The sequence below is a fragment of the Zalophus californianus genome, chromosome 13 (assembly GCF_009762305.2).
Source record: "Zalophus californianus isolate mZalCal1 chromosome 13, mZalCal1.pri.v2, whole genome shotgun sequence".
Taxonomy (NCBI): domain Eukaryota; kingdom Metazoa; phylum Chordata; class Mammalia; order Carnivora; family Otariidae; genus Zalophus; species Zalophus californianus.
In genome coordinates, this window is record NC_045607.1 from 53780941 (window position 1) to 53791398 (window position 10458).

Sequence of the window (10458 nt, forward strand, 5' to 3'; positions counted from 1 at the left end):
TAGGTAGTTCCTACTGTTTGCAACCATGAACTCTAACTTTGTAAAATGAGAGTTTGGCTAAAAATGACCTCTACAAGATTATCTCATCTTCTTTACCACTCTATTATTATGTTGCTTCTGTTTCATCAGTGTGTGGGCTGTTGTCAAGTTGTTGTTTTTTTTTTTTTAAGATTTTTTTTTTTAAAGATTTTATTTATTCATGAGAGACAGAGAGAGAGAGAGAGAGAGAGAGAGAGAGAGAGAGGCAGAGGGAGAAACAGGCTCCCAAGGAACAGGGAGCCTGATGCGGGACTCGATCCCAGGACTCTGGGATCATGACCTGAGCCAAAGGCAGACCCTTAACCATCTGAGCCACCCAGGCGCCCTGTTGTGAAGTTTTTATTTTCCTTAAACAAAAGCGATGCGTGATATTAAGCTTAAGTTGCTAGTTTTTCTCAGGGTTGTCTTTTGAGAAGATGAGTGTAAAGAGCAGAAAACTAAGTATCAGTGTGATTCTTAACAGCCATGAGGCTGTTTTATGAGTGTTTTAAATTAATTTTATGAACTAAGACTCAACTGGGTGATTTATTATAAAGTTAATGGAACGCCTTTCTTTCTGTCCCTCCCTGATAACAGGGAGGGGATGGTGATTAATGATCACCAAGACAAAATAAAAAAAATTTCCACATATGAACAGGAAAAAGGGAAGGTTTGTTGCTGTCGTGGTTGTTATATACTATTAACTCCGCTCAACATGTGGTGACTGAAGGATCTGATGTTTGCTGGTCTTTCTCAGTCTTGAAGATAGCAGGAAGGATCTGGAATGGATCCAAATTGGTCTAGTTAAGACAGGAGACAGATATACAGGGAGGCCCAGATGAAAAATCCACAGTTAAGTGCTATAGCCTGAGGAGGCTTCAAGTCTACATGGGGAAGGGTGGAGAGGCAGAGGGGCTGGTAGCTCAGGAGGAATTTTTGGGAAATGGAGATGTGTAATGGGCAGTTTTGGAGAGAAATACTTTGTGTGTGATAGAAACCATCTCCTTCTGCCCCGAGATATCACAAAGTCCGTATTGCTTACTGATACCTCTGGGATAGCTCGTCTCTTCATTATGGAGGAGGTGAAGTGTAGGGCGAAAATAGAGAATGTGTAAAGGCAGTCAATACTTGGGTTATAGAAATCATTTTTGTATAAATCCCATAAATACCATTTCTTACTGTCCTTAATCAGGGCTCTGTTGAAGACATAGTAAGATTCATGCCCAAAGGCTCTTTTCTTATGTTAGATCTATTTTCACACAGATTTGGCCTCTTTTTCACACAGATTTGGAAGACTAGTGTTTCCTGAGGATCTACTGTGTACCAGTCACTAAGCCAGTTGCATACTGGGGACGGGGAGTGGCACAGTGGGAGTTGCCTGCTCCCAGTGAGAGACACATTCAATAACCAGGTTCATTTAGAATCCTCTGTGGATTGTAATAACAAGAAGCAAGTCAACTTTTAGTGGGTTTTATTATTGTTTTTAAATTCTCTTACCTGCACCTGGGTGAACAGCTCCTCTCCATGGCCAGCCTCGTATGCCACTGCTTTGAGCTTTTCATATATTATCTGTTTCACCACTTTGAATAACCCTATAAGGATTCTAGATGAGCCTTGAAGGACACTCAATGCTCACCCAAGGACATTGCTGGACAAGAGCAGAGAGTCGATATTTCAACCCAGCACATTCAGTGTGTAAACCTCTGCTGTCCCCACTACATGTCGTGCCTCCTCAAAGCAGCCTGGAAAATCCATCAGAATGTGGGGTTTTGGGTTTTTTTTTTTTTTCCTCTTCTAGGATTTGGCAGATTACCTCTGTCCTCTCTTCAGCTTCTCCCCTCATGGGGGGTAGAGTCCCACTTTGGGCAATGGGTAGTACCTCTTCTGTCCCCAGTGACACAAATACTTTGGTTGTCTTGGGTCTCTGAAGCTCTTAGGACATTAGCTTTGTGAAGAGAACCTTAGCTTTGTGAAGAGAACCGTATACAAGCATCGACTAAGTTCAGGCCCACAGGACGGTACAGCTGTCTTAAATCCCTAACGTGTTTGGCTCATCCTCAAGAAATAAACAGAAATAGCCTTGCTGTAGCTGCTTTGTGATTAAAGGCAAGTCTCTTGCATGAAAAAGTTTCTCTCTCAAAAAGTAGCTTAAAGTAATCTAATTATCATGATGAGGTATCAAAACTAGTTTACTCTTAATTACAATGTGCCCTTTTTATATGCCCATAGTAAAAGAATGTGAGCACAAGAGCAGTAAATTAGGAGTTCAAAGCAGTTGAGAATGTTTGCTTTGGACCAAACGAAAGATTAAGCAGCTATAGAAAAATCCTTCTTGACTGCTTTTGAGTTGCAACATTCTTTTTCCCTATCCCCCCATTTTTAGCCCCCTGTCTTCAATTCTGAATATCTGTTGTTCAAATATATTTACCAAAGGTAGATTAATTTCCCCTTGCTGTTTTCATGGTTAAAAGATTTTTCTTGCTTATAAATTAACACTAAAAACATTTTTGACTCAAGTCTAAACAAGACAACATATGGGTTAGATTTGTTTTGAGATAAACATGGCTTTAAGGCTTGTTTGTGGTAGTGGTAGCCCAAGGAGAGAGAGAGAAAAAGGCATTTTGGCCTTTTGTAAGATCCAAACACTTAGAAGTATTTTTAGGTCAGTCACCCCCAGCAGCACAAATGTCCTCCTTCTTTGAACAATACCCCCATTCAACTGGAATCCTACATCTGTTGTGAGTTTGGGGTGAGGGGAGCTGGTGAAAACCTTCCTGTTTGTTTTCCATCTCCCTCCCAGTCTCTGGCCCTCTGTATTTTAGGATGTAGGTTGACTATGGGCTATCAGCCTCTTAATTTAAATTTTTTGCCAATTAAATTATGCTGCTGCCCTTCGTTACATCTTTGTCCAAGTTTGGGGGGCCATATACCACCTGCATCAGAACGACCCAAAGTGCTTGTTAGAAATGCAGAGTCTCAGGGGTGCCTGGGTCGTGCAGTCAGTTAAGCATCCGACTCTTGATTTCGGCTCAGGTTGTGATCTCCTGGTAGTGAGATCGAGCCTAGAGTCAGCCTCTGTGCTCAGTGTGGAGTCTGCTTGAGATTCTGTCTCCGTTTCCCTCTGCCCCTCCCACTTGTGTGATCTCTCTAAAATCTTAAAAAAAAAATGCAGAATCCCAGGTTCCACACCGGTCCTTATGAATACGTATCTTCATGGGTGGAGCTCAGGGATCTGCACTTTGAGATTCCAAAGCACACTGAAGTTTGAGGTCTTTTGTAATCAGTACTAGCTAAAGGTTTAGCCATGTTAAACTGTTATTATGACATTCCAGAACTAGATTTAGGTAATAGTAATTTTAGCACTGCTTGAAGTTTCAGTTCCACTAGGATTTATTGATTCCCCTACAGTGGTGCCAGGCTTTTTCATATTCTTTCACATACCAGTACATTCTCTGGTGAAGGAAGTGTTTTATCCCACAGTGAAGATGAAGGAACGGAGACTCCCACATAGTAGGTGACCTGTCCACCCAAGCCTCTACAACTAGTTAATAGTGAAACTAGGATTTGGATCAGGTTTCTGACTCCAGAACCCAACCTCTTCCGTTCCTACCATAGCTCTTCTTTTGCCGAATTCCGGGTCTTTCTGGAGCTTCTGCTATGGGCCAGGCCCTGTTCTGAGTGAAAGGAGACAAGAACTCTGTTTCTCCAGACCCCATTTGAATGGGAAAAGATAGACAGTCAACAGCTCAAATGCACCTGAGTGTACCCGCTCCAGAGAAAATGCAATAAATGAAGAGTCTAAACCAGAAAAATGACATTCTTTTCCATATTGTCATATGAAACTTAAGTAAGACATTATTAACCTGAAGGGCTAACAGAGTCCTTAGTTATATCTAGCAGAATGTGAGAATTGCCCATAAAATATTGATTAATAAGGATTCACAGGGAAATACATCATCTGAAAATTCACTTCTATCTCATAAATCATCGTAGCTATGATCCACTGGTCAGATTTTGGAAAGAATTGTCAAGCTACTTAAGCACTCACCCATGTGACACATTACACGAACATTCTTCCCCCATCACCTCGAGCATCTGAGCCTCCGGAGAAATGAATGGATCCGAAAGAGAACAAAAGTAACCGTCTTCCCTCTTGGCTTAGGTCACGGGAGCCTCGTGCCCATTGTATTTTGGAAGAAGCTTGAACAAATGTCTTTCTGGCATTCACCAGAGAGCACTTTTATTTATTTATTTTACTCTGATGGTGGTTCTGCCCCTTCCTGAAAGCAGAATTAAAATGAGCGACCCGTGTGAGAGAGAGAGCCCAAGGCTTCTGCATCCCCCATGTCTTTCCTCAGATCCACTGAGCTTACCTGAAAACCATGCACTTCAGTTTCCCTAACCTACTTCCCCACAGAAGTGCTTCCCTTGACCTTCACTTCTCAGGGATCTTGAGGGAGTCGATGAAAGAATGAATCCCGTGAGGACTACGTGTGCATCCTCTCAATGTGGCTTTGGAGACCTTGCTCCTGTTTTCCTATGCGGATCTGTGAGTTCTTTGAACCTGATGCTCCGAGTGGTCTTGCTCTCCTGACCAACTCCGCCTGGAGTGTCTTTCTCTCTGGGAATGCCCGGCTGACCCTCTGTGCGTGTATTTCAGATATTATTGCTTCCAGAATGCCCCCTCTTATTCCTGCCTCCCTTCTGAGGAGTGAATTGTTCTGCCCTCCGTACCCAACCTCTGCATATCGAACATAGCTTCCACGGCTGCATTTTTCACTCTTCCTTGCCTGCTGCTTCCGAGTTACCCTGAGTTATCATGAGGATGATACTCATGACTTAGCCATCTCTAGGTCCTTGGCATTTGTCCCATGGGAGCCACGTATAACTTTTTTGCATCCGGTCGAAACTGGCCTAAGTTTGAGATTAGTAACAGGAGTATGGTGAATACAACTAAGCCTTTAAAAAAAAAAGATTTTATTTATTTGTCAGAGAGAGCACAAGCAGGGGGAGCGGCGGGCGGAGGGAGAAAGCAGGCTCCCCGCTGAGCAAGGAGCCCGATGCAGGACCCGATCCCAGGACGCTGGGATCATGACCTAGGCAAAGGCAGGCACTTAACTGACTGAGCCACCCAGGTGTCCCAGCACTAAGCCTTTAATACTGGAAAAGAGTTGTTCTAATAACTGAAAGTGGCCAGGAAGGTTGGAATCTGTCCTGGATGTCACTAAAGGGCCTACTACTCAGTGGAAAGGGGGCTCAACGGAATCAGGGGCCATTTGCTGAAAAACATGATCTCTTTCCTGCTTATACTGCTAGAGCTTTAAAACCCCTCCATAAACTGGTTGTAGTTGGGATGGGTATGAGGACTGTCTTTGCAATTGTAATCCAGCATCCATTCTCCCTTCTCCTGATAACAGGTCCCTGAATTTGCTTTGGAGAGTTCTTTCTCCCTTGTCATAAATTCCTGTGGGGCCGTCAGTGAAGGCACCAACTCTCTAGCCAGTTAGCCAGAAAGGGGGCATGTTATATGAGTAAGGCCAGAAGGCCAGTCTGTCAATGGGAAGTTTAATCTCGAGAAGAGAGACCCAAATTTAAAAGTGTGGAGCTCCTTCATGTGTGGGTCCCACCCTGAAGAGACTGTCCCTTAGTTTCTGTTCCAGACCCTAAGTGGCATTGGTTCCTGTCTCTCCTGAAGCCTGATGCATTTAGTCATTGATCATCTACTCAGTCAGTACTTACTGTATATTATTTGAGGTCCTGGGGATTTGGGGTTGAACAAGACCGGTAAGTCCCCACTTACATGGGGCTGACATTCTGTGCTGGTTCTTCAGCTCTTCCTCACTCTTGGAGCTAGCCTGTATTCTTCTAAGAAATTCCTTTTCTACTTAACTTAGCCAAGCTGGTTTCTATTGCTTGCAGCCACAACCCTGGCTGACCCAATGTTCACGTCAGCCCTCCTCACCTTCCGGATCTGACCCAGCCCATGCTCATCTCACCACATTGCCAGGCACAACCAAAAGCCCAAAGATACCAAAATGTAGCAGACCCTTGTCATTTGCTGGTTGTTTTCGGATTTGACTGTTGGACAAGGACACAAATGGAATCCAAGTCACAGGTATTTTCTGGGGGATACAGCCCAGGGTATTTTCTCTGGCTTTGTGCTCTTTCATAGTAGAATGCTCTTCCCTTTCTACAGGGAATTTTGTCTGCCTGACAAAATTCTGTCTTTTAAGATTTAGTTCAAACATCAGTGGCGTCTCCACAAACCATAAGCGACTCTGAATCATAGGAAACAGAGGGTTGCTAGAAGGGCGAGGGGAGGGGTTGGGGGATGGGGTCACTGGGTGCTTCCTTGGGCTCTTATGAAGATGGAATGAGATGACATACGTAACCTTGCCTAGCTCAGTGCTTGATACAGAGGCACGGCTTAAAATATTTTAGTTCCCGGGGCACCTGGGTGGCTCAGTCTCTTGAGAGTCTGACCGTTGTTTTCGGCTGAGGTCATGATCTTGTGGTCATGGGACTGAGCCCTTTGTCGGGATCTGTACTTAGTGCAGAGTCTGCTTCATATTCTCAGTCTCTCTCTCTCTCTCTCTCAAATAAGTAAATAAAATCTTAATATTTTAGTTCCCTTTTGTATCAGTTAGGTCCTGGCGGAAGCAGATGACCCATTGAGATTAGGATAATTTACAAAGTCGGGCAGCACATAAGAGAAGTACAAGGAGCAGGTGCAGTGATCTGGGGCCAATGACAGTGGAGAGGCAGCTGATACCAGGCTGAAGGGATGAGGGGAGGGAGAGGGCTCATAGCTGAGAGTCTTGGAGAGAATGCGGGAGGACCAGTGACGTATGATGGAGGGACATAGCTACGTGACCTTGCAGAGAGGGAAATGGGAATAAATCCTGTCACTCCATTTTCCTCCCTTGCTCCTGTGTTCCCAACGGGAGGCTGGAGGGCCAGGAGCCTGTTGATAAAGCCCACAGAGGTCAGCTTTCCAGGCTATAGAACAGGGGGAGAAGAAAGGAAGGTGGACTGGGAGAAGTGGACCAACGATCTCCTGTCCTTTATGTAGCAAAGTTAATCATTTAATCTCACTATACTCACGTACAGAGAACTGAAATGTCATTTAACTCATCTCATCTTCCTTATGAACCCCTGCTCCATTCTCTCAGGTAGAACCATACAAAATGGCTATTGGTCAAAATGTGTTGAATGTTGATACTTTCTCATGGCCACCAACCCAGTAGTAGATTCATCCAGGTATAAAACAATTTACACAGTTTCTTTATGCCTGGGTCTATTTATGAGTTCCCACCGACACTCCAGGCCCCCTTTTTTCCTTCACTAAGTTGAATATTATGTGTAGCTGAAGGCTAAGGTTCATCTCTGGACCACGACTTCCCCAATACAGTGCTTGAATAAGATGGGCCACCAGCTCCGGTGTTCTGGATGTTTCTGAACTCACCTCATCTTCGAGGTAGCTGGTGGAAGAGGAAAAGATATCTGGAGCTTAACTGTCTCGCTTTACCTCGGTTTTCCCTTCTGTTCCAGCCCTTCATCAAGGAAGGACAAGTGTTTCTGTGCCTCTCCTCCCTGACTGGCTGGGACTCTGCCTCTGTCATTTCCTCCTCCTTCCCGGCCTCATGGTTTAGTTACCCTTTATGATAAAAAGGAATCAGGAAGAAAAACTGGCTTCTCCATTAAGGAAGAAAATTAAGAGGCAATTAAAAGTATTTGCTCTATTTGTCCCTGCTTATGAGACAGGAGCCCCTAGAATAGGAAGCATATCGAGTCACATCATTAATTTTCACCTTAGTGGGAACAAATGAACAAAAATCCTTTTTTTGAGAGTCGTTTTTGATGGAAGGAGGGGAAAGGAAACATCGAAATCAAAAGTATCTCTGACCAAGAAGAGTGCAAGGGAGAGGTTAGGGTGATAAACTTCACCCACTTCCTGTTGAAGATACTGAATGGGCCTGACTGGTAAAAGTCTCGTTTTCCCCTTTAGATTCAGACATAATGTGGGACCAGCCTTACTCCTTTATCTGTTTGTGACAGTGCTCCATCCTGGTATTTGGAGCTAAGTCAGGAGTTTTTATTCATCCCCTAACATGTCACTGATAAGAACACTCTATTTTCCTGACACTGGTTTTTACAAACATTTCCATTCTGTGCATTGCCTGGTCTGGCTTTTGTCAAGAATAGACAGCCCATTCCAGCTCCTGCCAAATGTCAGATAATGATGGCTGACCTTCTTTATGCTCCTGGGGGGTAGCACTTTGAGACGAACTCACGGGGGAGGTGTGTGTGCACGCACGCATGCTCATGCACGCGGCCATACACATGGAGTCTTTGGTTTCTCCATTCTTTAAATCTCATTTTAACATTTTTTTATTATGTTATGTTAATCACCATATATTACATCATTAGCTTTTTTTTTTTTAAGATTTTATTTATTTGACAGAGACACAGCAAGAGAGGGAACACAAGCATGGGGGAGTGGGAGAGGGAAAAGCAGGCTTCCCGCTGAGCAGGGAGCCCGATGTGGGGCTCGATCCCAGGACCCTGGGATCATGACCTGAGCCGAAAGCAGACACTTAACGACAGCCACCCAGGTGCCCCCATTACATCATTAGTTTTAGATGTAGTGTTCCATGATTCATTGTTTGCGTATAACACCCAGTGCTCCATTCAATATGTGCCCTCCTTAATACCCATCACCAGGCTAACACATCCCCCCACCCCCCTTCCCTCTAGAACCCTCAGTTTGTTTCTCAGGTCCACAGTCTCTCATGGTTCATCTCCCCCTCTGATTTCCCCCCTTCACTTTTCCCTTCCCGTTATCTTTTTTTTTTAACACATAACATATGATTTGTTTCAGAGATACAGATCTGTGATTCAACAGTCTTACGCAATTCACAGCACTCACCATAGCACATACCCTCCCCAGTGTCCATCACCCAGCCACCCCGTCCCTCCCATCCGCCACCACTCCGGCAACCCTCAGTTTGTTTCCTGAGATAAAGAATTCCTCATATCAGTGATGTCATATGATACATGTCTTTCTCTGATTGACTTATTTCGCTCAGCATAATACCCTCCAGTTCCATCCATGTCGTTGCAAATGGCAAGATTTCATTCCTTTTGATGGCTGCATAATATTCCATTGTGTATATATACCACCTCTTCTTTATCTATTCATCTGTCGATGGACATCTTGGCTTTTTCCACAGTTTGGCTATTGTGGACATTGCTGCTATAAACATTGGGGTGCACGTACCCCTTTGGATCCCTACGTTTGTATCTTTGGGCTAAATACCCAGTAGTGCAGTTGCTGGGTCATATGGTAGCTCTATTTTCAACTTTTGAAGAACCTCTATACTGTTCTCCAGAGTGGCTGCACCAGCTTGCATTCCCACCAACAGTGTAGGAGGGTTCCCCTTTCTCCGCATGCCCGCCAACGTCTGTTGTTTCCTGACTTGTTAATTTTAGCCGTTCTTACTGGTGTGAGGTGATATCTCATTAAGGTTTTGATTTGGATTTCCTTGATGCCAAGTGATGTTGAGCACTTTTTCATGTGTCTGTTGGCCATTTGGATGTCTTCTTTGGAAAGATATCTGTTCATGTCTTCTGCCCATTTCTTGATTGGATCATTTGTTCTTTGGGTGTTGGGTTTGTTAAGTTCTTCATAGATTTAGGGTACTAGTCCTTTATCTGATATGTCATTTGCAAATATCTTCTCCTATTCTGTAGGTTGTTTTTTGGTTTTGTTGACTGTTTCTTTTGCTGTGCAAAAGCTTTTTATCTTGATGAGGTCCCAATAGTTCATTTTTGCCCTTGCTTCCCTTGCCTTTGGCGATGTTTCTAGGAAGAAGTTGCTGCGGTTGAGGTCGAAGAGGTTGCTCCCTGTGTTCTCCTTCAGGATTTTGATGGATTCCTGTCTCACATTTAGGTCTTTCAACCATTTGGAGTCTATTTTTGTGTGTGGTGTAAGGAAATGGTCCAGATTCATTCTTCCGCATGTGGCTGTCCAATTTTCCCAACACCATTTGTTGAAGAGACTGTCTTTTTGCCCTTGGACATTCTTTCCTGCTTTGTCGAAGATTAGTTGACCATAGAGTTGAGGGTCCATTTCTGGGCTCTCGATTCTGTTCCATTGATCGATGTGTCTGCTTTTGTGCCAGTACCATACTGTCTTGATGATGACAGCTTTGTAATAGAGCTTGAAGTCCGGAATTGGGATGCCACCAGCTTTGCTTTCCTTTTTCAACATTCCTCTGGCTATTTGGGGTCTTTTCTGGTTCCATACAAATTTTAGGATTATTTATTCCATTTCTTTGAAAAAAGTGGATGGTATTTTGATGGGGATTGCATTGAATATGTAGATTGCTCTAGGTAGCATTGACATCTTCACAATATTTGCTCCTCCAATCCATGAGC